Source organism: Oryzias latipes, chromosome 12, assembly GCF_002234675.1.
Source record: "Oryzias latipes chromosome 12, ASM223467v1".
Lineage (NCBI taxonomy): Eukaryota > Metazoa > Chordata > Actinopteri > Beloniformes > Adrianichthyidae > Oryzias > Oryzias latipes.
In genome coordinates, this window is record NC_019870.2 from 13,196,480 (window position 1) to 13,223,941 (window position 27,462).

The 27,462-nt window shown below is 37.0% G+C and overlaps 1 protein-coding gene across 4 annotated transcripts in view; it reads left to right on the top strand.

Moving 5' to 3' along the window:
- LOC101157960 (netrin receptor UNC5C) overlaps window positions 1–27,462 on the top strand; it is a 128,870-nt gene that overhangs the window by 42,187 nt on the left and 59,221 nt on the right. The gene's annotated exons all lie outside the window — the stretch shown is intronic.

Here is a 27,462-nt window from a genome sequence, read left to right on the forward strand (position 1 = left end):
GGCTCTTTTCTTGAAACAGAAATTACATTCTCAAAACAACATGGACAAACCTCCAAACCACTTGGCAATTGTTCACAACAGAATGGAATTTCTCATTAATTTAATCAAATTGCAAATGTCTTATTACATCTTTGCAATTGATTAAGTACAGGTAGCCTACATTTAGCACAAGTTCCAAGTGAATAGATCTTGTTGATCTAAACTGATTGTTGATTCTCAGTCTAATGGTCGTTCGCTCCAAAATGAGTCAGCATCATTTTATTGTGCAAGTCATCACATGCACAATAGTCAGTTCAATTGTAAAAATTAGTCAAGAACATAATACCATGAATACGATATTTTAATCCCTTGGAAAATTTGATAAATTTATTATTATTTTGATTTGATCCCTGAAAATGAGAGAGGTCTCGTAGGGCCTCACCTACCACTATATGTTATTGTATGGCACAATGTAAATTTCCACCGTGGCCCGCTCATCAGGGCCTGGTTCACTACTCATCCAAGGATGGTCATAGTGTTCCTACCACCTTACTCTCCTTTCCTCAATCCTATTGAGGAATTTTTCTCTGCTTGGAGGTGGAGAGTGTATGAGCATCGGGCTCAAGATCAGAGGTCCCTGCTCCATGCATTGGATGCTGCATGTGAGGATAGTAGAGGAGATCAGTGTAGGGGATGGTTGCGACACGAACAACATTTCTTCCCTTGTTGCATCGCAAGGGTGACTAGAAGGAGCTGCATTTCCAGAAGAAAATGCAGGGTTGAATGCTGTATTGCTGAAAGAAAGCTTAATTTGTAAAAGAAATGGCTCAACTGAGCTGAAAGAGCTCAAGATTTTAAAAGTAAAATGGTTAAAATAGGTGAAAACCTGTAAAAGAAGCTAAGCACAAGAATTCCCTATGTATTTTAATGGAGCAAAAATCCTGGAAAATCCTGGAATATTTTAAAAAGTTCAATGATTTGAATGACCAAAAGTAATAAAAAGTAATAACTGTAATAAGTTGAAAGAGTTGAACATTTTTAAAGTTGAATGGTAGAAAATTTTGAAGCGTCCGAACCAGGAGTCGAACCGGGTACCTCATGCATCATGACTTCCCAATGCATTTTAATAGGGCAAAAATTCCCGGAAAAACTGGAATATCTTAAAAAGTAAAATGATTTGAAAAACCAAAAGTCATAGCATTAATAAGCTGAAGGAGCTGAACATTTTAAAAGTTGAATGGTTAAAATCGGTTAAAAATTGTACAAGGAGTTAAGTGCCGAAAAACGGCGGAAGATACTATAATAAGAAGAAGAACTAGAAGGAGCTGCATTTCCAGAAGAAAATGCAGGGTTGAATGCTGTATTGCTGAATGAAAGCTGAATGTCCTAAAGAAATGGCTGAACAGAGCTGAAAGAGCTCAAAATTTTAAAAGTAGAAAGGTCAAAGTGGGCAAAAAACTGTAAAAGAACTTAAGCGATAGGATGTCCTATGTATTTTAATGAAGCAAAAGTCCTGGAATGTCTTTAAAAGTTCAAAGATTTGGGAAAAAAATAATAGCAGGAATAAGCTGAAAAAGTTGAACATTGTAACAGTAGAATGGCTAAAATAGGTCAAAATTTGTAGAAGGAGTTAAGCATTAAAGCTGAAATTGTTGAAAAAATGGTTGAACTGTTGAAAATTTGAAGATGTTGCTAAAATGGATAAAGTGCTAGCATTTGAATCAGCATCATCAACTGACTCAAAGAAACACATTGTTTGAGAGTATCATATTGGTAAAAGCTACATGTTCTGAGTTGATAGAAAATCCACTTTTTTCAAAATGGCGGCTTTTCTATTGATTTTATCTCCATAGCAACTATTTTATGTTTGGGTCGCCTGGGGATGACGAACCAATCGACGTCAGTTTCAGACAAATCGGAAAAATTAAACCTTTGGACGTCCTTAGCAACGAAGTTTGTTTGCTAACCACGCCCACATTCCTTATAAGTACAGATCCAGTGAATTTCAATATGTTCAGTTCCAGCCATGGATGAAGTTTAATCAATAAGCAATATTTGCTTCAGATTTGGTCAAAAAATGGCCACCAAACAGTAGGTTGTGTCGACATCCCATGACGATTTCTAAACCTATTTTATAGTCCAAAGCCTTGTGATCAATTTAACGTTTGAACGGTGTCTCTAGCTAAAGACATGTTGAAGTTACAATGGTTGAAAGAACCAAAGGTTTTCAAGGATTCTCAATGTATTTAAATGGAGCGAAAATCTTGGAAAATCCTGGAATATCTTAAAAGGTTCAAGGATTTAAAGGACCAAAAGTAATAGCTGAAAGGAATAAGCTGAAGGAGTTGAACATTGAAATAGTAGAATGGTTGAAATAGGTTTGAAGGAGTTCAAAATTGCCTCACATTTTGGCACAAAATGGCCTTCAAACCGTAGGTAGTGTTGCCATCCCATAATAATTTCAAAACCTATGTTGAAGTCCAAAGCCTTGTGAACATTTAAATGTTTGAACGGTGTCTCTAGCCAAAAGCATGTTGAAGTTACAATGGTTAAAAGAAACAAAGGTTTTCAAGGATTATCCTTGTATTTAAATGAAGCAAAAATCTTGGAAAATCCTGGAAAATCTTGGAATATCTTGAAAAGTTCAAAGATTTGAAAGACCAAAAGTCGTAGTTGAAAGGAATAAGCTGAAAGGGTTGAACATTGTAATAGTAGAATGGTTAAAATAGGTGAAAGTTTGAAGAAGTTTAAAATTGCCTCACATTTTGGCACAAAATGGCCGCCAAACTGTAGGTGGTGTTGCCATCCCATAATAATTTTGAGCCTTATATTAAAGTCCAAAGCCTTGTGAACATTTCAATGTTTGAATAGTGTCTGTAGCCAAAAGAATGTTAAAGTTACAATTGTTTAAAGAAGCAAAGGTGTGGCCAATGGAGCAAAAATTTTGGAAAATCTGGGAATATCCGGGAATATCTGGAAAAGTTCAAGGATTTGAAGGACAAAATGTAATAGCTGGAATAAGATGAAAGAGCTGAACATTTTAATAGTTGAATGGTTAAAATAGGTGAAAAATTGTAGTAGTTTAACTGTGAACTTCTGCACGAAAAATTCTCCATGTATTTCAATGGAGAAAAAATCCTGGAAAATCCTGGAATATCTTAAAAAGTTCAAGGATTTGAAAAACCAAAAGTCATAGCAGTAATAAGCTGAAAGAGCTGAACAGTTTAATAGTTGAATGGTTAAAATAGGTTGAAAATTGTAGAAGGAGTTAAGTGCCGAAAAACAGCGGAAGATAGCATAAGAGGAAAACAAAGGGTTGAATGCTTTACAGCATTCAACCAATAAAGAAAGAGAAACAGGAAAACAAAGGGTTGAATGCTTTACAGCATTCATTACAGCTTTACAGCATTCAACCAAATATACGCTGTGATGTGGACGAATCTGTGGCCAGACAGACAGCAGCGTGTGGATGGCAGGCAGGGTGAGGACGATGGCCAGGAGAGGGAGGGTGAGGACAGCGACCAGTGAAGAACTGTTAGTTGTGAAACTCAAGCATTATTTACAGCACTGTAGGCTGCACATCTTTTTCATTGTTTTTGTTTGTGTTTATATTATAAAGTATATTATGCTGTATACATTTTCTTTTTACTCTGATGTATGAAAGTTACTTTATGTGTGTGAATGATAATGGTTACAATTTCCTTGACAGTATGAGTGCAATGTGTGCTGTTAGGGCCACTGTTACCCTAAAATCCTTTTTCTTTTTCTCAGTTTTATACAAAATTGTATTCTGTTAGCTATACAAAACAGTACAGTAACCATTGTCAATAAATGACTGAGCTAAGACTGAGAGGTGGACATGAGGGATATTTCAATGGTCCTCTGCTATAGTGACAAAACATCTAATCATTTTGACTTGCAGGACCTACACAATGCCAAAGGGACAAAGTGTTTTGGGGGCACTGACTGTCTAAATGAGAAGGAAACTTAGTTTTGACACATGAGTGAATTGTTTTGGGAGAGATATGAGCTTTTGCAGGTGAACCATGGCGTTGTGCCAAACCATCCACATTATTTTGGCAAAAGCACCAAGAGTGTTGAGAACGTCCGGTCTGCTTCAAGATATGAGCCAAAGCAATTCATAAGGATCTTTGCCATTTTGGTGGCACTGACTCTTTACATGGGAAAGGAATTTAGTTTTGAAGCACGAGTGAACAGTTTTGGGAGACATATTAGATTTTGCAAGTGAGCTATAGTGTTGTGCTGAACTGTAAGACTGTTTTGCCAAAGGAACTTAGAATTTTCCGAATGTAATTTCTGTTTCAAGAAGTGAGCCAAACCAATGGAGAAAAACTGTAACTGGCAGTAAAATGACGTTTTGGAACCAGCTAGAATAAGTCATATTAGGCCTCCTGTGACTAGTCAACCACACACTTGAAGTTATTTTCAAACACATCTTCCATCATCCATCCTTGCCCACATAGCTGCCCACTTTTGTGACAGTTGGGTTCTGTGGGATTCCAAACTCATAGCTTTTCTCCCAACATCCCAAACTTGACATGCTCATAGGTGAGACAAGTAAGCAGCTGGCTGCACAGAATAAATGCTGGAACTGAATATTAGATTGAAGATTTATCCTTTTTACAGTATCTATGAGTGCAATAATAAACTCCCTTTTTTAGAATTTACTAGTTTGTAGTTTGCTAAACTGAAAACAGACAAAAACATATGTGAAAGTATATGTTTATTAATGAATGTTAGTATCATATTCAAAGGCATCCTACATTTGTTTTTTTTAATTCTGTAGCCATGACAAAGACTATTTCTGCACCTGTCATTATACATCTGTCCATTATCTTCTGGGGTTATATCTGGGGTTTGGGTCATGTCAGTAAGGATACCCAGACCTCCGTCTCTCACGTTCCCCAGCTGCTCTGGGTGAATATTGAAACGTTCCCAAGGCCAGCTGAGAGATATGCTCTCTCCAGCGCATCCTGGATCTGTAGGGACCTCTTCTAGGTTGAGCATGCTGGTAAAACTTACTATAGGGATGTAGATGTTCTTTTTTTGAAGGACATTCGTTTACATTATACGTCAAACAAATAATCATTCAGACACAGAGCCCAGCAAAAATGAAAACTCTGTGTCCACTTAATCTGCTAAATCAGCTTTTATTCTCTTGCCCAAAAAGTCTTTCTTTTCACTCTAGTAATGCAACTCTTTAAACCTTTAAGTATATGAAAAAGCTCCTTCTGTAAACAAAAAGAGGGGAGGGAACATTAGATTCTGCTTTGCATTAAAAAAAAAAGAAATCATGGAAAATAGTGTAACTACATTTTTATACACTGTTGCAATAATAACACAATAAATAAACTGTCGCCAACACAATTTTTAATTATTAACTGCTGTTCTGTGCAATCATTCTAATAAAAAGTTTGTTTCTTCAGAATGAAGCTCCATGCTTAAACTCCTTACAATTTCACATTAGAAGACAAAGCATTTTTATCTATGAACAGTCTTCTGGATTATACTGTATATAAAGCAAATGTTAACCAAAATAAAAGATTATTTTAAAGTAAATTAAGATTATTTTTTGATGTTGTTCGGCTGGAGCTGCATGAGTAACATGTAAAAAGATGCTGTTTCTTTGCTTGGCTCATTCCATTGTCATTTATCACAGTTATGTTCATCAATAAAATGAACAAATCAGATTTAGTTTCATAGAAAAAAATCAGATTTACTTTTAAGTCAGGACTGTCAGGAAATGTAAAATTCATTGTAATTTTCTTGTCTCTTTCTGTGAGTCTGCTTTGCAATAAACAGAAGATTTATCATCTCATGTTCCATCTTATGTAAAAGGTTTAAGCTGATAGATATACAAAAGTTTTAAATGTTATACTAGCAATGGTTAGTCAATGTGCAATATTTTTGTTGTGATTTCCTGTTTTAATACAACTATTTTTTATTTGTTTTTTAAAGGCTTTAGCATAAAACAAAAAATGCTCTAAACAGTTTTTCTTTGCAAATGCATGAGAGTGGACTCTTTATGAAAAAAACTTTGACCGTTTTTTTTCCTGATGAATGAAGTGAAAACCTTTCAAAAGTGTCTGTAAAACAGCAGGTTGCAGCAGTTTAAAGACTTTACTTTTTATTTTATTTATTTAATGCTAAAAAATAGAGCTCAAAGAAGACCATATTGAAAAACATTTTCTATTGAATGTTTCATTTTTCATTATAGTCTTTCTGCGCTGGCATGTGCCTGTTTTTTCATGAAGCCGCATGGATGTCTGCAGTAAATGCTGAGTGCATCCCCTGCAGCAGAACATAATGCTGGCAGGACGGTTCTAATGTGCAGTCACATAAACTGCTATGCATTCAGGGGGAGGTCAGAACTGATATGAAACTTACAGCCTCTCACATGGTAGATTGCTTTTGTTATAGTCCTGTTGATGCAGTGTATGGTACATGACAGGCAGAGATGTTTACAAGAACGGCATGATTGTAGCATGACTATATTAAAAAGACATTAAGAAATTTCAACCCCGGCACTGAGAGAGACTCAGCAGTGAGCTTGCAATCCTTTTGTCATGCAGAAGATCATTTTTATGCAGTGTGGGAGGTGATGGAGATTGTATCGGTCTCCCCCTCTCTAGAACTATTCTATTAATCTGAGGGCACCTGTTTCATTCCACCTATTACACTGTGACAGACAAGTAGGCTTAATGCAACGCCTCTAGTAAGCTCATTACTTTTTCTGAGTTTCGTGGTGGGTGCTGCACTTTAAATATAGGCTCACTTATTATAAGGAGAAAAAGTTATGATAATGTTTTGTGTAGTCGGGGACATTTGTGCTCGCATGACCAGACACACCATAAATCATCCTGTCAGAGATGCACAGAGGTGGGGATGAATGAGGAAAGCGATGGGGGGTGGTTTTGAAGGAGTTCTGCGTGGGAGGGCAGTGACAGTTTGGTAAGGTGATATGAGCAGAACTGCTAGCCTGTGGAAAAGTCCCCCAAGCACAGCCTCCCTCCCCTCTCTCCTCTTAGTTCTGACATCACGCCATCTCTCCTTCAGAGTAGTCACCACTGTCTTTTTCTGTGTCACATTCTTCTATCACACCAGCCATCTTTGCATCTCCTCTGTTGTGTGTCCCAGGCCTCTCTGTCACTCAGGACTGATTGAAATGCCCCACATATCAGATAGGATTCACTGAAATGTAACATTTACTGTAATTAAATGGATTGAACGCAGTATGTGATGAGGACAGATATCCAAATATATCATTTTGGTCTGACTCATCGAATGTCTGCTGCTGGTATAAGACCTGTCAACTTGAGTCAGTGTTAAGTTGGATTCCATTCCACCTCTGCAATGACATTCTCTCTCCTATTGGGGACAAGATCATTTCTACCAGTTTATTTTGGATAAAAACTTTTTCTAGTCAGTTAACAAGATTTACCACTAATTATGGAGAACCTTTAGCATATCGTCTTGACAGCTACACTGTGGCAATGCCATTTATGATAAACTGAATGAAGCATACACCACTAAAAGTACATTTCTGCCAAATTTCAATGCTGAAAATGTATGCCTAACTAGTTCTGCAGCTCCTTTGAAATTTCTGATTATTAATGACTTTCATCAGTTGCTCCTACAAGTTATGTGTTCTTAAAACGTTTTAACTTTTGTTTTTTTTCCAAGGATTTTAAAATTATGCTGTCTTTTGCCTGGTTTCTGCTGCTGTCTCAAATTATGCAATAAGAGGAACATTTTTTTCAAATCATTCTTTTGGGGAAAGTTGTTACCTCTTCCTCTCATTAAAAAATAATGGGAGTGTTGTTGTTTCCTTTATGTACATACATTTTCTTTTAAAGAAGGCTGGTTGTGTCAGCTTTTTCTAACATACAAGATCAAGATGTTTGATGTTTTAGAGGAGCAGGCATTCTTTTAGAATTTTCTCTTGGGAACATGACTGACTAGTCAGTTATGTCAGTTATCATTCTGATCATGTGTATGGGGAACTCTGTTTTTGTAGGTGTGATAATGATCTAGAATCATATGTACCTCCATGTTTCTGTATTAGTATACTTAAATCTGCTCTGTACAGTCAATACTTCTATCTTAATTACAGCAGGTCGCATGTCTAATCTGCATTTGTGCTCTTTAGTGATAACTGACTAATTTGACTTGACAATAAATGTCAGTGCAGCAACTCTTGGTCACAGCTGTCAAGGAAAATCCTTTCATCTTTTAAATTCAGTTCAAGGATTACATGCTCTGTAAGGGGATGAGACGTATGCACATGCCAGTGATCCATGCTTGTGTTCCAAGAAACTGAATAGATAACTTAAAAACACATGCACTTCAGGCCTAAAACAAGATTGCAGGGTCCATCCTTTAACAGATGTTTTCTAAAAACCTACATCCTCTGACAACTGAAAGCTTTGTAGAAGCTGTTTTTCCCTGGTTTCTAATTGGAAAAAACAAGAAGAAAGAAAAACTGACTTAAAGCAAAAAAACAGCAGTGGTCATACCTTTAACACCACTGCAGAGATAATTTTGTTTTTGCTTCAGAAAACTTCTTTGTAGATTTTATTTTCAAACACTTCTAAAGGTGATGTTTCATGTTTGATCCATTAGTTTGGTTCCTCTGTGGGGTTTCTTTTTATTGTGCGGTTAGAGCAGAATGCTGTACTTGCTGCCGGGCAAGCATGCGTTTTGGAGTCTGCATGGGTGTTCACTTGTGTTATATTTTATTGCCTGAAGGCCATCCGTACAAGAGTGTGTAGCTGTGACATCAAGGGCTCACCACAGACAGAGTCCCTAGGGAGTTTCATCTGCATGGCAACCAGTCATGCAGCCATCTGATATGATTGTCAGGTCTAATACAGCCTTGGAGCTTAGCCTGACTCAGAAAATCAAAGATCATAAAAACCCATAAAAAATAATGTGGTTTTCATTTTTCTAAGATTGCATTTTGATGAGCACTATCTTTGGATTTTGTTTATTTTCCATTCTTCCGTTTGTCATGCTCTGGTTTACTTTTGAGGCTTCTGTGTCGGTCATGTTCTAAACACCTGCTTTGAAAACAGAGATCAGTCATGTGGAAAAGCCCATCAGAAGCCTTCAAGGGCTTCAGATCACAGGCAAAGTCAAATATTTGGGTATGGAGCGTCTGGGAGGTGCACAGAAGAAATCTTTTCATCCCTCTCCCCCAGACGAGGATTTCTGCAGCTGTCAGGATGCATCTCAGGGTTTTGGGAATTAAGTCCTGGCAGGTGACAGGGTGAGATACAGTACCAGCAATAGCTGATTAGTAAGTAAGATTTTCTTTTATTAGGCAGGCCAGTCGGCATGCTATTGTTGCAGTAACAGGAGTAGCTTTTTATTCATGTTGGCTGGAATATTTCTTCAGGAAATCCTAATGTGCAGAGGTTTAAGCTACATCATCAAGTATGTCTGCTTGCTTTGTTTGTAGATGTCTGCCACATCAGTTCATAGTTGTCACCCCCCCAAAAAAAAGCCCCTTTACTTTACTTTTGCCATCAAAGTAACCGCTAGTCACGTTGAACATATTTAGTCTTATTATTAAAGTGCATAAAAAAATGCTGAAGTTTTCAATGTTTTTTACCTTCCTTTCTAATGGCACCATACCAAAAAAAATCTAATTATATTAAAAACTGTCCTTTTTGAATCCAAGTATCATGAAATCTCAATTCATTCTAAACTGAAGTAATCCCAGGTAAATTTGTAATGCGTGTCTTCTATCTGATAGTGTTTGAAGATGTAGGAAGATGTTCAGGGGATTTTTAAAAATAATTTTCGCTTTCCTCAAATCTGCTGTTTTAGACTGATCTTAAGTCTGTATCACTAAATCATTTACATTTTTATTACTTTAATATTTTTCACTTCTAATGGTTAAAAAAAACTTGACAATTGGATAAATGTGTGCCTCTATTTTTAACACTGTGCTGGTATTACTGTGTACTGCAGCTGTTTATCTGCACACTTTGGCCGATGTCTGAGATTGTGGCTAAACTCTGCTCAGGCCCAGCTCAGTTCTTGGAAGTGCGTAAGCAACAGAAGCTGGGAGTCAGACAGATGCCCTCAGCTCACCACAGATCATTAATGCATGAGGGAGATGGAGATGGGCAGTATCGCGTTCCACTGGAGAAAAGGTCATGGCCAGTGGAGACTGCTGAGGAAAGACGGCATCAGTTGAGGGTCTAAGGAGATGCAAAGACTGGAAGCAAGATAAACAGAGAAGGAGAAACATGGAATGCTAGAATACAAGAGGGATTCTTTCTTTTTCTCTTATTTTTTTTGAGTGGTTGTTGTATGGGTAAAAACATCTGGCTTTAAATCAGCTAAATACAAACTAATAGCTAACATCAACAACTCCTTGCTGCATGCTTTATTTTCTGTTATAGAATGAAAGTTTGTTATTTGCTGCAAAGTTATTTATTTATTCTGTTATTGAGTACAGATCAGTCTTTCCTCTCACAATAGACATATTTTAAGCAATCCCTCAATATTGTAAGTTTTATAACACAAATTTCACTGACTGGTCAAATATTTAGTTGTGCAGCACAATCACTTTTGAGAAAATCTATGCATCAGAGGATGAATTGTTTTTGTACTTCACACATACTCAACAACACTTTCTAGAGAGAAAAACAATAGAAAAAAAAACAATAGACAACTATTTTTACCAGTTTTCCTATTGATCTAAGTCCATCACTTAATGCTCAAATATTATAGTCCATGTTTGTGTGTTATTCTCAGCCAGGCCCCCACCTTCCCTATTCTGGAGAGTGACAGTGATGAACCATTTTGTGATTGTAAACAGTTCCAGACTATGGACACAATATCCAATATTAAAATGTCCCCATTCACTGCTCATCTCATTTAATTTAGCAGAGATGAGCTGTTCAAGCCAATGGAAGATAATTCTTCTTTGCGAGCATTCCTTATGAGATGCAGGAGCCTGTTCGAGCGTGACTGTGTAAATGGTTGTTGTGGCTGGGAGGTCGGCATGTTGTGGCTGTCTTTGCCATTCTCTCCGCAGGCAGCCTCTACATGTCCTTGGGGGGCATAGCTTGCATTGGGTTGCTCAATGCTGAAGGTGTAGAGGTGCAAAGGGACAAGGAGGGGGCAGTGCATACTTGCTCCTCATTGCCCCTCCATTATATGCGGTTGACCTATTTCAGCGGTGAGCAGCACCAAGCTAGGAGGGGTACACAGCAAAATCACAGGCTGACAGAAGTCCCCTGGTGAGTGGAGCTGGGTGTGTGATTGCCTAATGGAGTCACTCCCCACACTCACACATCATAAACACACACTTCCTCCAAGCTCTTCTTCCTTCCAAGCATCTTTCCCTTTAACACTTCCATTAACAGCTGGGAGGTGTGCACACGTTTGGCTGTGCAGCACAAATTATTGACAATCAATACACATATTTTTCTGTGTTCATATATTTTTGCACAATTTCACACTGTTGGGACAGTTTTACAAACAGGTGATGATATTCTGTTAGATTCAGTGGATTAACCTCCATAAAAAGATAATAAAGACCATTTATATTGTCAGAGTTATTTTCTTTTTCTCTGTTGCAATGCGGTTGGAGAAAGAAGTCATCCTGCCAATATCAAATTTCCATGACCCTCACCTCCCATGAAAGATCAAGACCACAACAAAGATAAACTGTTTTAATGCTAATAAAATGCTTGATCCCATTGTATGTCTTACAATATTTAAAGTTCCTTTAGTAAAAATGGCAGAAAACATTTTATATATTACAAAAGCTTTTAAAAAGCTTACATTTGATTTAATCTGAGAAATTGAAGATAATAGTTATCATTATTGTCTATGATCTTCATTTTTACATCACAAAGACTGATGGAAACAACATGGAAGCTAACAGTCAAGTGTTTGCTTCTTTTTTTCCGGTTCAGTCTTTATTTAATTGAGTTGAACTTGTCTTTGGGCTTGCAGACAGTTTAAATCTATTCATATGTCAGATTACACAGCAAAGGTACAAAGAAACAAACAAACCTTGTTCTGAAAAAGTAACCGGAATCATGTTTTAGATTCTCAAACACTTTAATTGGAATTAGAGCTGCACGATATGAGGAAAACTCGCGATATGCAATATTAGTGATCAGTATTGCGATGACGATATAACTTGCGATAAATGAACAAATAGCAAAAACAACAAAAAAAATTCCATCTTACTGCAAAAGTTTAATTTAAATAAGAGTCAAAATACCTTAAATTATGCTCCAAATGACCTTCGTCTAATTAGGAGGGCAACATCTAACATAAAAGCTCCATCTGATTGGTCAAGAATGTGAAGGGCTCCATCTGATTGGTCAAATGGATAATGGGATTTCTTCAATTCATTAAATAGTTCAGGTTGCCATAATATTGTTTTAGCACTTTTTAGGTTTACCATTTATTGCGACTTTTGCGATATGGATATTGCACAGCTTGAAATCGCGATAACGATAAATTTGCGATTAATTGTGCAGGCCTAATTGGAATATAATTTATTTTTTGGGTGACTCCAGCATTTCAATTTAAAAGAGGACTTGACTCCATTTTATTCTTAATATTACCAATATAGAAAATAAATAAAGATACACAAATAAAAAAGCTTATATATAACCTACTAGAAATGTTTTGTTGTCAGTAACATAGTAACCATAGAAATGGTTTGGTTTGTCAAAACAATAAAAACCCAGTTGTCCTGGACTTTGCCTGTTCATTTTAAAGCCTACATCAGTTCATATATAGAAATGTACAGTTCTCTCTCCTGTTAACTCAGGCCTTTTAAAGCATTTTTCCTGCTTTTTTCATAGTTATAAATTAATATTTATCCAAAAGGGGTGGATAAAAATGTTATACTAAACTCCAAGTATTGTTATGATCCAAAAAGCTGCAATTTGTAATGTGATGCAGCTCTTCCCTTTCAAGTCAGCTTAGCATTTTCAAAGCAAGACGAACCCTGCATGTGGTAAAACACGGATAATGTACTTTACAGTACTTGGTCCTAATAAAAAAGAAGCCATGCTGCAGTTACAAGGACGTAAGTCCAATGCGATGTATGATTACAAATGATGTGAATATCAATTTTTCTCAGAAATGCAGATTAGAAAATAAGCTGCATTAATTATTGTTGTGAGTTCTTTCTATTTTGGAAGAGTGAGGGGCAATGACTCTGCAGCTACGTCATTTCATCTTACACCTTGTATGCAATCATGACAGGAAGTTCTGGTCAAAATTATTAGGTTTTCTGGAAAAGAGCAATTGACTTGATGGTAGAAACAGCTTAGTGCGGATCAGATGGTCAGAGTGATCTCCACAGTCTTGTTCCAACTTCTGTTTGCCAGCCTGTACGGCATTCCCCGCTGAACTGCTGTCATGTTGTTTTAGTCTATTATGATGCCTCTCTGCAAAGTAAGCGAAAAATTAACATTTTGTCCAACAGCATGCTTGTGTAACAGTATTAAAATTCCAACAACATTACAGCCATATTCAACACTCGAGCTGCTGGGCTCATAGCAGCATAATAAATAGCTGGAAAAGAGGATAGAGTTTGTATTTGTGCCTCTGCATCCCCCTGTGCATGAGTGTGCGCATGTCAAAGCCCTCAGGGCCTGATAGGAAGTCATGTCTATTAGCTGGCCGTTGCAGCCGGGGTCTTGTTTTTATTATCAGCATTGTGGCAGTGGTGTGTGTGCCCTTTAATATATCACCTCCTGTTGCCCCTCCAGTAATCCCGGGGCTAAGATTTATGATTCTGCATTATATGTGCCGTGTCACATTAATTCAGACATCACACAAAGAAACATGGACACACACGCTAACACCTAGCATTGCACATTGTCAGGGCCAATATGAAAACATAACCTTGTATTTGGTTGATTACAGTTTACGGTAAGTCTTCATCTTCTGTTTCCCATCACGTCTGAGTCAGACCTGGATCGAAGATGGAGATACTAAAAGAGGCACTGTGACCATTAACAATACCGGATGATTGTTCATGCTTGGTGCACCTTGAATTAGCTAAAATAGACATTTAAGAAAAAATCAATGGAAGTTTATTATTTTTGGTCACCTTGCAGTTTGATGAAAGACAGGGTAACATTGGACTTAAGAGTTTGAAGTGTGTATGTAAGGTTTGTTTATGTGCACCACACACCTTGCATTTCTCAAGGGAAAGACGAAGAAGCCAGATTTAGTGACATTGAGAATGGACAGAGCTCTGGGGACTGTGTCTCACACATTCTGACACACTTGGACTCTGTAATGTCCTTCAAATGGACTGCTGCCCTAGATTTTTTTTTTGAGACTTGGACATTTGAATGTATAGGGTTGGCACATGTGAAGCATGAGCACATGTGCGTGGGTGGTACATGCTCTTCCACATACTGTAGTACAATTTTCATGCAGAGAACACATAAGGAACACATGAAGAAATGATGGCCTCTTGTTTTCAGTCTTTTGAGCTTTTATCGCTCATCTGTATCATTATGCATTTGAGTGTATTTAAGTTCTGTCTTAACTTCTTTGCTTCAAAGTTGTCGATTTTCTGTTTTGTCGCCATTCTTTTATCAGTCTGTGAAAATACAGGGAAGCATCAGGTGTTATTGTAGTATACATATTTCAATTTAAAATAAAGCACAATAATTTTTTTGACGGCAAAGAGACAGCGTCCGGTGTTTGAAGAGTGAAATTCAGAGCAGCCAGTTCTCTAGATTTAAACAACACAAACATCTGTTTAATAACCATCTTTGAAAACTGAACCTCCTTTGTGAACTAGCTTTGGTTTTGTGTTTATAGACTATCAAGGCTGAGCAGACATTTATATACAATCCACCTTCAGTCAAATATGCAAAAAAAAGAGATTAAATCTGTTTTAATTTCTATTGATCAGAACCTATTTCTGATACAATATGATATTATGAATTTAGTGTTTCATTCTACTATTAATCATTTGTTGCATCCGCTGACTACATTTATGTGACAGAGGATGATAATTCTCTATGGAGCTGTTATGAAGCCAGTTTTTAACCTCAGAGAGAATGTCACTATCTCGACTGAAAACGATGAGGATCTGAAGGCCACCCGCCAAGTAAAAGGCTTTAACTTGTGATTGGTTTTTGTTCAGTTCTCATTTCAATCATTTCCATTTTGTTTCTAAGATATTTTTACATATTAAAACAATTTTTCAAGTGTAGCACATCAACAAAACATTACAGACAAAAATGCAGAAAATAAAAAGAAACATTTAAAAACAAACAAACACCACACCACTAATACAAATGTATTAGAAGCAGAAACAAAAGAAGACAGACTGGCGACCTGTCTGGGATGTCCCCTGCCTTCACCCACGAGTGGCCGGAACCCGAAAGGGACAAAATGGGTTTAAAAAAAGAAATAGAAGAAGTGGATGCTGCAACTGTCAAAATGCAGAAAACAACAATAATAATAATAATAATAATAATAATAATAATAATAATAATAATAATAATAATAATAATAATGAAATAAAGCAATGAGGTTAAAAACACACCCATTGCAACTGTAAGTAAAGATAACTCTGGAATGTAATTACACCACGCTTAGTATGAGCCAACTGAAAGGTTTTTCTGCAACCATAGTTGCACATAAGTAAATTTAAAAATAATTTTTCCGAATGTTTTAATTTTTTGTTGTTTTGTAATACAAAAATCATACCGAAATAAAAAAAAACAAAGATCCAAAAGTCAAGGTTTGAACTGAATTGTGGAGAAAGTAAATTGTTTCATCTCTAGTATTACTCAAATGGATTAATGCTTCATAATATATCTTAAGGCAAAGCGTTGCCTTTGACATCATTTGTTTTGTCTATTCTCAAATTAAAGCTTAAGCTCCTAAACTTGCACCTTTGCATCTGTTCGTCCTGCATGAACCAGGTTTTGGGCAGACTAGCTGCTCTTACTTGACATGTAAAATATCTTTCTGGAAATTAATTTAGCCCTGAAAATGAATTAGTCTTTATGAACTTTTAGTGATTATTTTCTGTGCAGAGGCTTTGCAGTGGTAAAAAGCACATGATTTTAGAGACCATTCTTTCTCTGTCTTACCAATAGCTGAAGTGTTAACTGGAAACACTAGTGAAACCCTTTTTCTTCTGAATGACTTTAACTTTTAAATCGTTTATTTGTTGTAAATTTTAAATATTAAAACATTCGTTTTGAGATTCAATAAATTGTTTCTTTTTTAAGCCTGTTATTCTGATTCTTAATGACATGCCTGCTGTGATAACCGGGTGTAATGAGATGATTCTGTGGTCTGTCATTTGTCTGGACGTAAGTTTTTATTTTCTTAGTCATTTCTGTCATGGTGCTGCGGCTGCATGCTACGATTGACCAATTAGCCAAAGTAGAGGCAATTGGGCACAGTGAGGGGTCAGATGCTAGAGAGCGTCACCTCTGTCAAGCCCGTCTCCTCTCCATGGCCCGCTGGTCACTGTGGAGCAGGGTGGTAGCCTTGTCTGGATTTGGGCACCCGCGGATGCGGCATGAGATAAGTGACTAGGCATGCCAGTTAGTGCTAAAAAGATGAATCTTTATGACAGCAGAGGAAGTCAAGCAAGGGTGATGTATTCAATGGATGCTTTAAACTGTATTAAAGAGTTCTTGCATCAGTGAATGCTTTCGGCTTTGAATGTGGTTGGGAGGGGTAGGCATAAGAGCATGAAGTATTCGTATTGACATGTGTCAAAGAGGACCTGAAGCAAAAAGACCGCAAACATCGACCCTGCTTGGAGTTAATTGGGGTTTTCAGTTTTATTGTCTGAAGCTCTGTAATACCTCTTTGGAAGGAGTTAGGCAGACACACCGGTCTTTGCTTACACCCCCTTTCACCTATTTTCTCACCCCTAGACTCTTCTTAGAGCAATGTGTGCGCTAGACCGCACTGCACCGTAAATTAGTCCCGGGTGGTGACATGGTGCTTGCTGGGTAATTTGGACAATGGGGCGTTTGACAGCTCACCCATCACAGCTACAACACTCCAGGGAGCCACTTCTCCAGAGCTTTCCCCTGAATCCTTGCGCTCCGCTCCCTCAATGCTGAAGGACTCACTCTCTAAGTAGCAACATCATTCTCCGATCAACCGCCAAAATGACTTTCCTTCCATGAGGGAACGCATGAGAGGAGGGAAAAGGATTCTTCAGTCCAATGAAAATATTGGAACAGCTGGAGAGGAAAACAAAAGACATTCAGATAAGAAGCACCAGGAGGCAGGACGATTTAAAGCAAAAAAAGCTTAGATTTCAAAATAAGAATAAATGAGATAAGTACTTTAATTGGTTATAAATGTCAAAGTAGTCTGGAAATAAGATTGTAAACAAAGGATGTAATGGAAATGCAGGCATAAATAAGACTCATAAAGATATGAAGATATTTAATTTTTAATAAGCAATCTGTTGTTTGACTGATGTTTAAATATTGTAGTAATGGTAAATCTTTTTTGTTTCGTTTTGTTTATTGCAATTTTCTCCCACACTTCATTTACCAAAAGGTGTCTAGCAAAACCCCAAATGAATGAAATGAAATCTGTGTAAAAAAAATCTTGCAAAAGCCCAAATTTTATACCATTGGGAAACTTTTAAACAAAATACACTTTTTAAAACGATTATATGCGTTTTTAAATTCTCTGGTTTCCGTTTTTGTTTGATTAGAGGAAACTGTTTAACCCAAAAATAGAAAGAACTTAACAAGATTTCTGGTTTCTGGCTTTAAACCTTTCAACCCAAACACTTTATCAGTCTGACTGGTTAAGTGTTCAGTTTTCTCAACTGTAAACTCAATTGGTTTAGTGGTCACTGAGGGTGAACTAATGATTGGCTAATTACCAATAGGAACAAAGTCTTTTATCACTTATCATAAACTAACTTTTTCTTTTTTTAAGCCATTTAGAGATTTTGCGACTTAAAATATTTTAACAATTTCTTTGCTGTGGTTGGTCTGTGAAAATAAATTACTATTCATTTAGAAATAGATTAACAAACAGCTTTTAGTTTTTCATCTGAAAATTAAGTGTAACAGATAAAAATTAAATGTGTTTATTTATTTGCAAATAACCAAAAAAATCTATAATGAAGAAATAATCACTTTGTGGCCTACAAATAAGAAACTTAAAAAAAAATATCCTCAATAGGATGGACTGCAGGAAAATTGATCATCTAACCCATCTGTACAGAAACGTAAAGAGTAGGAGAGGCTCCATAGTCGGTGTGGGTGTGGATCTGCATGGTGGAGTTAATTAACTTTTGCACAAAAGCTTCAGTGCTTATGTGCACTCATATTTCATATTCACATGAAGGAAAAAAAAACAGCCCAGTGCTAAAGATAGAAGACTTATTCCACCCTGTCAGAGCAATTTTCCACAGCAGAAGTTTCTCTTTTCAGAGGAATCCACAAATGGCTAAAATGTGTACTTAGTGACACTTAACAATTAGAACAGTGTTTTTAAACTCGTCTATTATGAATTATTCACCTATTTCATCTTGACTTCCACTCAGAATCAGATCAAACTCGTCTAATTGCCTCTATTACAGGCACATTTTTTAACAAAATAATAGTACAAAGTCAGAGTTATTTCAGATTGCTTTCTTTATTAAATAAATAACATTTCAAGGTTTTGGTTAGCGAAAATAGAAAACAGACTCGATTTTTTTTCACCATGATGATTTGACCTTGCATCTTCTGGAACAGATGTGACTGGAGACATAGCAACCAAAACTTAGCATGACCCTGGCAACCTCCCGTTGCTTCCTGCCAGGCTCCTGTCTGAGAGGACTAAGTGAAGGTCAGCGCTAAGCATATAGGAAACATGCAAAAACAACACCAAGAAGCGACACGGATAGTGTTAAATAAAACAAAAAAGTACCGGTACACTATTTCAAATTGTGACACTTGTTGTATACTTTTATTTTTCAACCACTAACAGGTTAGGGTCACAAAAGTGCTGAGGCAAGAGGACTGAAAGATCAGCAGGCATGTGACATGCATGTTTATTTCTCTAAAACCAAAATACTTAGTGGGATTTGTCTTTATATAGAGGAGTATCATACTTTTCTGACCACGAGGCACACTGGATTTAAAGGCAGAATATCACAAAACAAAGGATGAACAGTCTATTTTCATATGTAAGGACCAGATTATAGGACTCATTCACCTAAACAAATAAACAATAAAAATTGCCTACACTACCCAGAATACCTAGAAGGGCTAAGAGGGGTTCAGTCAGAGGGATTTCCAGTGAATTATTTTTATTTATTTCTATTTTTTAGCTATTTATAATCATTTCTCTTTTATTTGTTTGTTTTTGTGTATTTCATTAGAAGGGGCTTATTTTATTATTTTTTTTGCATACGTGGGCATTAGTGCTTTTGTGTTCTTGTTTGTTTTTATGTACAGCACCTTAAGCTGTTCTTTTTCAAGAAAGGTGCTATAGAAATAAAATAAATTTGAATTTGAATCTCTTTTATCTGCAATAAGCAGCCTTTGCAGAGAGTGAGACACCACCGATAAATCAAATCTTATTAAATTAATTTACAATAACTCTCAACATTGTCTAGTTTAAACACATAAAATACAAAGCAATTAACCTTTTCAGTTCATTATGTTTGAAGCACAGTACTTATCACTGTGCAATGCTGCAAACTACAGCAGCCATAATACTTCAACAATCCATCAAGCAAAGTGGCTTTGTAGTTTACCAAAGTTGTGCTAAAACATTTTGACAGATGTTTGACCGCAATGAAAAAAACAAATAAGGCAAATTCAAATATGTTAAAAAAGAAACAAAAAAAGAACAACAGGGTGGTTACGTAAAAATCTGTGGGGGTTTGCTTAGTGACTGAGGAAATCAACAGGACAGAAACATTTAGTGTAATAGCTAACGTGGTCTGATAGAGCAGTGTTTTTCAACCAGTGAGAGATGGTCAGATGTAGTGTGGGAAATTACCCATTCACTGATCTAAATACATTCACCATCTCCACGATATCACCTCTGTGTTCATCCAAACATCCCCTGATAAAACACTGAGTAGTTAGGAATATGAAAGATCGTAAAATACTTTTTTCTTTGTGTTTATTTAATTCTATTAAAGACATTTTAATAAGAATGGCGGTACCGTGATTTAGCTGCAGCTTCAGCTCTGTTTTCAGAAAAGTCCCCCTCCTTCAACTGTCTCCACCAATCATTCTTGGAGGCTTAATCATGCGTCATCAGTCTGACCAATCAGAAGTGGTTAAAGTTGTTCCTACCCGGCTCCTAAAGTCTCTCAGTTCCAACAAAAATTCCAGCTAAATCTTGTCTTTAGCACTGAAGCTTTCCCCAGGATCCAGTGTCAGACCGTGGAACAAGTGAACAAAACAATGAAGCTCAGAGAATGTCTCAGAGAATGTTTTGCACTACATCTCCCATGATGCATCGGGTTAAAGTGACAGCATCTCACTGTACAATGAGTCTTCCATGTTAAATGTCTTGAAAGGATAACGAACACACATCAAACAGTTTTTAAATCTTCTTGATGAAATCAGAGGTTAACAGTTTGGTTCTCCTTCAAGGTTTGTGTTTTTTTATTAACAGCCAAACATCTCAGTGTTTGGTCCAAGTCATCTTTATAACTAAAACACTTTTCTAATAACGTCTGGATTATTTTATATGTTAAACGTAAGAAGAAGTAATAACATTTAAGAAACAGGATTAAGGTGAAGTGGCCAACAAACACAAATAAACTAATTTGAAACAATTTAATCATCTAAAAAGAAATAAAACATTTTTGTTAAAGTTTTCAAAGACTTCATCTTTGATTAAGATAAGAGAAAAACTAATAAAACTTCAACATGTTCACTTTGTTGTGTAGCTACAGAAAACATAAACATAATGTTAGTCTTTCTCCGTAAAATTTAGCAAACATATTGTGATCATGTAATTTTACAATAGATCAAAAGATGATTGGGTTGGGATTTTAATATTTTGACATCAAATTGTTTTGCTACTTGTATTAGCTTCAGGGTAATGGGAATTTGTGCATAGTGTCCCCCACTGCCCTGCTTATGGTTAGGGTAAAGGTCAGGAGGAAAAAAATGTTTTAAATTTTGAAGAAGCGTTTGTAAAACTGCTGTACTCTTATTGCAGGGTGATGCTAAAGAATGTACAGGATGATCGTGCTCAAGCACAACCTTTTGTGCAAACTCATGCTTATAAAACCAAAGTACCCTTAATGGGCTCCACATGCCAAGCTGTGGTCGATGCTACTTTAGTTGAGACAATAAAAACAAAACAAGGGAGTTGTCCACATCTCCTATTTACTTCTTACATCCAACAGTGCATTTTCCCGCTTCTGTTTCAACTTTACCACCAATGACTACATCTGTTTGTACAGCTTAGTCACTCCTATTATTTTGAAATCTCTGGTAAAAAAAAAAGCACATGAACTTATCTGCATGATGCTTTTCGCTGGATTAAGTGTGCATAAGATCAGGACAAACTGCTGTCACTTTGGCCAACATTGAAATGGCTATGAGCCTGAGGTTAATGCAGGAGCCACCTCACTTGTAGAGAATGTCTGCTTGTCTTCTACGACTCGCACTCCCCCACTTTCTGTGATGGTGGGATTCCCCAGAGATGAGATATGAGTGTGCTTAGCACGCCCCAGCAGAGAGACTCTGATAGGAAAGGGCGAGGGAGAGGTCACTGGCCCTTAACAGCGATCAATAAATACCTGCAGCAGTCAAGCCTTAAACAGAGCCTTGCAGCCAGAGTGTGTAGATACATCAGCTTATATAAAGCACTGGAATGGAAAGAGAGCAGTTGGAAGCCTGCACTCATTTTGCCTGTTTCTTGTGGGGCTTTTGCTGTTAAAACAAGGGGCATACATATTGATTTAAGCCAGTGGGATGTATGGGTCTTTACTTAATCCAATACTAACAAGTATTGACCAGAAAAAGTCGTTAGCATAGATTTATGTTCACTCAATATAATGGGTAGGTGTGCCTGAAGCACATTTATAGTTGGATCTGATTGACAGTCTATTTGTCCTGCTTCAATTGACTTGACAGCTGAGTGGTTTGTTATTCTGCTTGACCACTCAAATGCAAACGACTACTCCCCAGCTGAATGGCAAAACTCTGCATGGTAAAAGTCCCACTAGTGAAATGATTTAGTCCAGCAATTACCCATGTGGAGTTGGGATGTATTCGTAGATATACGAGGAATCAATGGGGAGAAAGATAAACTGGAAAAATGGCATCAGAGAGAAAAAAGGAGGAATGAGTAAAGGTTTGGAGGCATGTTCATATTTTTTTCATGCCTGACTTGCCTCTGACGGACAGGAGGCACTGGTCCCATTGACGGGCCATTTTTTAGAACAATAAATCTACTGGAACACAGATGAACTACAGACATCTTATCTCTACAATGATGTCACAGATCAGTCATTCAACAGCGGTTATCACAGGCCCTGATATACTCTGTGTTATTAAAAGAAGAACAACACTCTTCAGCTTGAGCTTCAAATGTAGCTTTGCTGTTCTTAGGAGCCCTAAAAATTCTTAGGCGAAGAATCTCTATTAAACAGGTGCTATCACACTGGGCTGATTTGGTCGCACCAATTTGTTTCTTCACACGGTACCCTATTGTGAAAGCTCACCTAAATTCTTGTGTATAAAACAAGCTTGAGATGTTTCTCAAACTCAAACTCAAACTTTATTTATTTATATAGCGCCTTTCATTTTAGTTAAAAACACAAAGCGCTTAACATAAAAGCAGATAAAACAGTCAAAAAACCTGAAAATTGTTAAAAACAGCAAACAAAGGACAATCACACAAAGATGGGACCCCTCCCACCCCACCCACCCACCCAGTTCCCCCAGTAGAACCCTGAACAGAAACAAAGAACTGCAGCTGGGTAATTCTGTATGTTTTCTTACAGTAAAGTGTAAAAAACCGTAACAAAATGATGCTGCACTCACGCTGTGTTTGCCCAACTGTAAAAACACCCCAAGGGACCATTTTTTGGTTACCCAGTTTGAAGTCTATCTGTAAAGTACTTTGCCAGACTGCTCTGCAGCCTTTTTGTGGGATTCTTGTCTTGTCGTCCTTTTCTTTTTTTCTTTTTATATAGTGAGAAAAAATGCTTTCACATTAGAGATGGCAAGAAAAGATGGCCTTCCTCTTTAAAGTCTGACATATTTCTTCAGATAATTACTGTTCAAACTGACAACCACTTGTACCACTTCAGTAAAACTTTACACATGTGTACTTCAGATTTATACTACAAACGTTCATATTAAGATAAGATACCCCTGTAACAGATTAATGGCTACAGATTTTGTTTATGTATTGATTTGTTCTTGGAACATACTTCCTGTTCTAAAAATGAGCATGCCTTTCTTTGCTTGTGATTTCCGTTTCTTAGTGCTTCTTGGTGCTTTTCACATTACAGGATGCATAACTGGATTGTGTTAATACTATAACAATAATTATTAATAAAAAAAAGATTTATCAAGTTTTTTGTTTTAACCATCAAAAGCGTTTCTAGAGTTTCTTATAATTAAAAATGCCTTTGCCTATACTGTATATTCTTTGCAATTAGAACATTAGCTGTTTAAAATGTAATACTTGGAAGAAGCGGCTAAGCTTTTATTTTTTGTCATTAAATAAAATAGACCACACTAAAAACCGCAGCTATACTCCATACTTTTGACCCCGGAAATAGAATGACTACATGACAGATGGCAGTAATTAAATGGCCACGCATGATTTTTTTCTCCAAAGTCTTTAAATAAAAGCTGAAAAGCTGCTCTTGTATCCACATTTTGATTGCTTGAAATTCAAATAGTTTTTGTTGGACTTAACTTTCACAAGCCTGCGATATCATTTAGTCACTATTAAGAATAAAGAAAATCATGGTAACCTAATATCTTTTGCATGTTTTAGGATTGCACGTATGGAAGTTTATGTTGCAGAGTTAATTGGGTGAATAGTGGAAACCTCGGAGAATGGCATTAAAGTCACATTGGAACACATTCATGACATTTTTGATTTTATAAATATTTAGAAAATGACTTAATAAGTAAAATTCACAAAATCACACACAGCACAATTATGTATATGTGTGTGTTTATTTAGTTATAGTTATTGGAACACATAAAAGTAAATGAAAGCCAATGATGCATTAACAACGTGGACACGGACTGTCAGACCTACTGTGAATGTGCTGTAATCAGTTTTCACAGTTCTCTGCTTAAAGGACCTAATTTATGCGCCTGCAGTTGTGATGATCGAGTAATGATGGGATGATTATAGAGATGAGGAGTAATAACACCTCAGGGGGTTTTATTGTTGCTCATTGCACTTTACAATACTTCAAATATAGCTGATTGCTATTTTTAAGCCAACTTAGTGCTAACTTAAGACAAGCAAAGGAAATGATAACCATTTAGTATCTGCGAGAGCAGCCCTGAGCTCTGATATTTTGTGTGATGCTTCATATATTGTCCCAATTTTAGAAAGTTTATGCAATCTCCTTATTTTGTTGAGCTGGCAAATTGTCTCTTTATATGTGTATTAGCCAGAACTTGGTGTACTTGCGCCTTAGCACATTGCTGTGCCAGTTTTGAGTCTTGGTTTGAGATGGAGTTGCTCAGAACATAATCATCCACTCTCACAGCTATTTGAGTCAACTCGAGCCATGAGGGCTTGACTGCCAAGACTCTCGCTAAGTTTGCCTCATTCCCTTTCAACCTCTAAGCTAATATTCCATTAAACTCAGATCAGTTAAATACATTTCCATCCTCCTTTTAAAAAAGAATTTTCTTTTCTTTTTTCCAGACATATGAGGTATGAAACCATTGACACTGTGGCATACTAAATTTAACTTACGGTATTTGATAGTCTTACTTTTGGGGAAATAGAGCCACCCTGTATTTTCTGGCTGAGGCTGATAATTCTCTACAATGATTCGTTTTGAACCTTAAAGTGTTCATTAAGAGGAATAACAATATAAGATAGAGAAATGTACCCATGCCGCAGTGCAAAGTCGGATTTGAATAAAAGTGTTTTCAGGACATGTTTCATGAAATTTTAAACACTCATAGTGGAGTCACTTTTACTTTTTCCAATTAAGCTTTAGATAAGCAATTACAAACTCTTTGAAAAATCTATACATTATCTCAGTGGAAGCTTACCATATTTATTACATTGATATACTTAAAAGCATTGGGAAATTTAGAAAAAGAATGTAAAAATGTATATTTGATCTATTAAACTACTGTAGCTATGATAATTATGCTTGTCTGCAGAGATTGCATCATCTTCACTATAGCTTCATACAGTTTGAGAACATGAAGGAAAAGTGAAGTTTTTCACTGATATTTTGTGTACACTCTGGGTTAGGGGGTGGATTTCTGCAATTGGGATAAGTCAGAGTTTTTTCCTTACATTGTGAGTTTTTTCAGTTTTGGACTTAATTGGTTTGAGAAGGTTGATCAATTTTAATATCTTTGAGAGGATAAGCATATGTGTGAGCAGATAAATAATGTTTCTCTCTGGAAGGAAACAGCGCTTTCATGGATGTTTCAGATCTGGCTGCCTCTAAGTTTAACTGAGCGACAGAGCTAGAAGGGAAAAAAAGAGATGGGAAGATAATGGTGAGAAGGTTAACACAAACTTAAATGAGTTTCTTGGCTCTCTTCGCCTGTTTCTGGTCAGGGTCCCTTTTGCTGAGAATGTGGGTGGATTGAGGACTCTGTAGCACAAAAGAACAGAGGAAGTGGAGGTCTGCTGAATTAGACTTCCACTTTATGGAGTCATCACCCTTATAAAGATCCAGTGGAGAAGAAAGTTTAGCTTTTTCTTGGTTTGAGGAAAGTTGATCTGAAAATCCAGTGATCTTGTTCCAGCTCTTTGCTATGCCCACACAAACACTACCGGGAAAGCAAGCATTTACACCTATAGGTCAGGAAGCACCTTAATGTATAGAAAGCAATCGAAGCAGTAAAATCAAGAGGAAACCACTATTAGTTTCTGCTGACGCATATCAAAGTCCTCCTTCAATCCTCCTTTGTTCTATTGTAAAACAGTTCCCAGTGGTTGTACATAGATCTGTCTGTTTGCAAGTCGATGCATCAAAATGGAGCGGAACGTGGAGCAGCCTATTGTAGCACCTACGTCACTGTTACAGGCTTTTTTCAACTGCATCAGTCACATTGATTTGAATAAAGAAATACTCAGAAACACAATTAAATCTTGATTTTCTTCATATATGTCCTCCATCATGAGAAAAAAGCCACAAAAATATGTTAAAACACCAAATCACCATTTTCATTGGAGTGGGTCTTTAAGGTTTGCCTGTTTTTGCTGTTAACTACAATAGCATTTGAGAGAAGACGATATTATCTCTACTGAGACATTATTTAGAGCTCTCAAAGCATTCATGAGGCTGCGACTGTCAGACAACAAGGCTCCAGTGTGTCCACACATAGGCCAGCCCTGCAGACTGAAGGACATAGACGAATTACAGATGTGCTGATAACCTCTTTTGTTATCTGGACAGTCGGGCATCCTGTTCCTGTCCTGTGCTATGTTTGTACCTGCCTGCCCAATGCTATTCTGACGTATCAATCCATGTCTGACTGATTTACTCTTTACGTCTCTCCCCCTTCCTCTCCCTTACCTTAGGTTTCCCACTGTCTCTCTCTCTATTACTCTTCCCTCTTTCTTTCACACTTGTGAATAATTAATGCCTACCGGTTCAGTGGTAATAATAGAATAGTACTGGAGGTGACAAATGGGGTAGCAAATAGGCTTCACCCTCCTTTCTTCAAAGAGTTAGAAAGTTAGGAGTTGCGAGTTTGGCTGTGCCATTTATGAGCATTAGCTTATGTCTGTGTTAGCACACACAGAGTTGTGCGTCTGTGATTTACGACACAAAGATGAAAGGGAGTTGTAATTACAGGAAAGCATATCTGTCTACTGCAGAAGTATCCAAGGAATGGTACAAACTGGGCCAAAAGCCTGAGGTCATTAGATCTGCTCCATGTCTGTGTTCATGCATTCATGTGAGCTGGTGTTTGCGCATGCGGCAAAGTGATGAGAGAAGCAGTGCACACTAGAGCAGATTACAAATTTCCTTGCTCAGAGCTGACCAGTGAACTAAGTTTCTTGTTGGTTGCTCAGCAGTAGCTGCCTGTGGTTTGACCAGCAGCGGTTGGTTTTCTGTAAATCCATGTGGTCTTGTTGCTTGAGAAGAATCTTCGACTTTCCTGCACTCCAAATACACTTGAGTAAACATTCCAAAATATCAAATGATAGGGATTTTGTAGAGTACAGTGGGAATGGATAATCCCATGCAAAGACTGTGACTATAATGCCATCCCACTGTCTCTAGCCTGCTTTTCTCCCCCCTCCACTTAG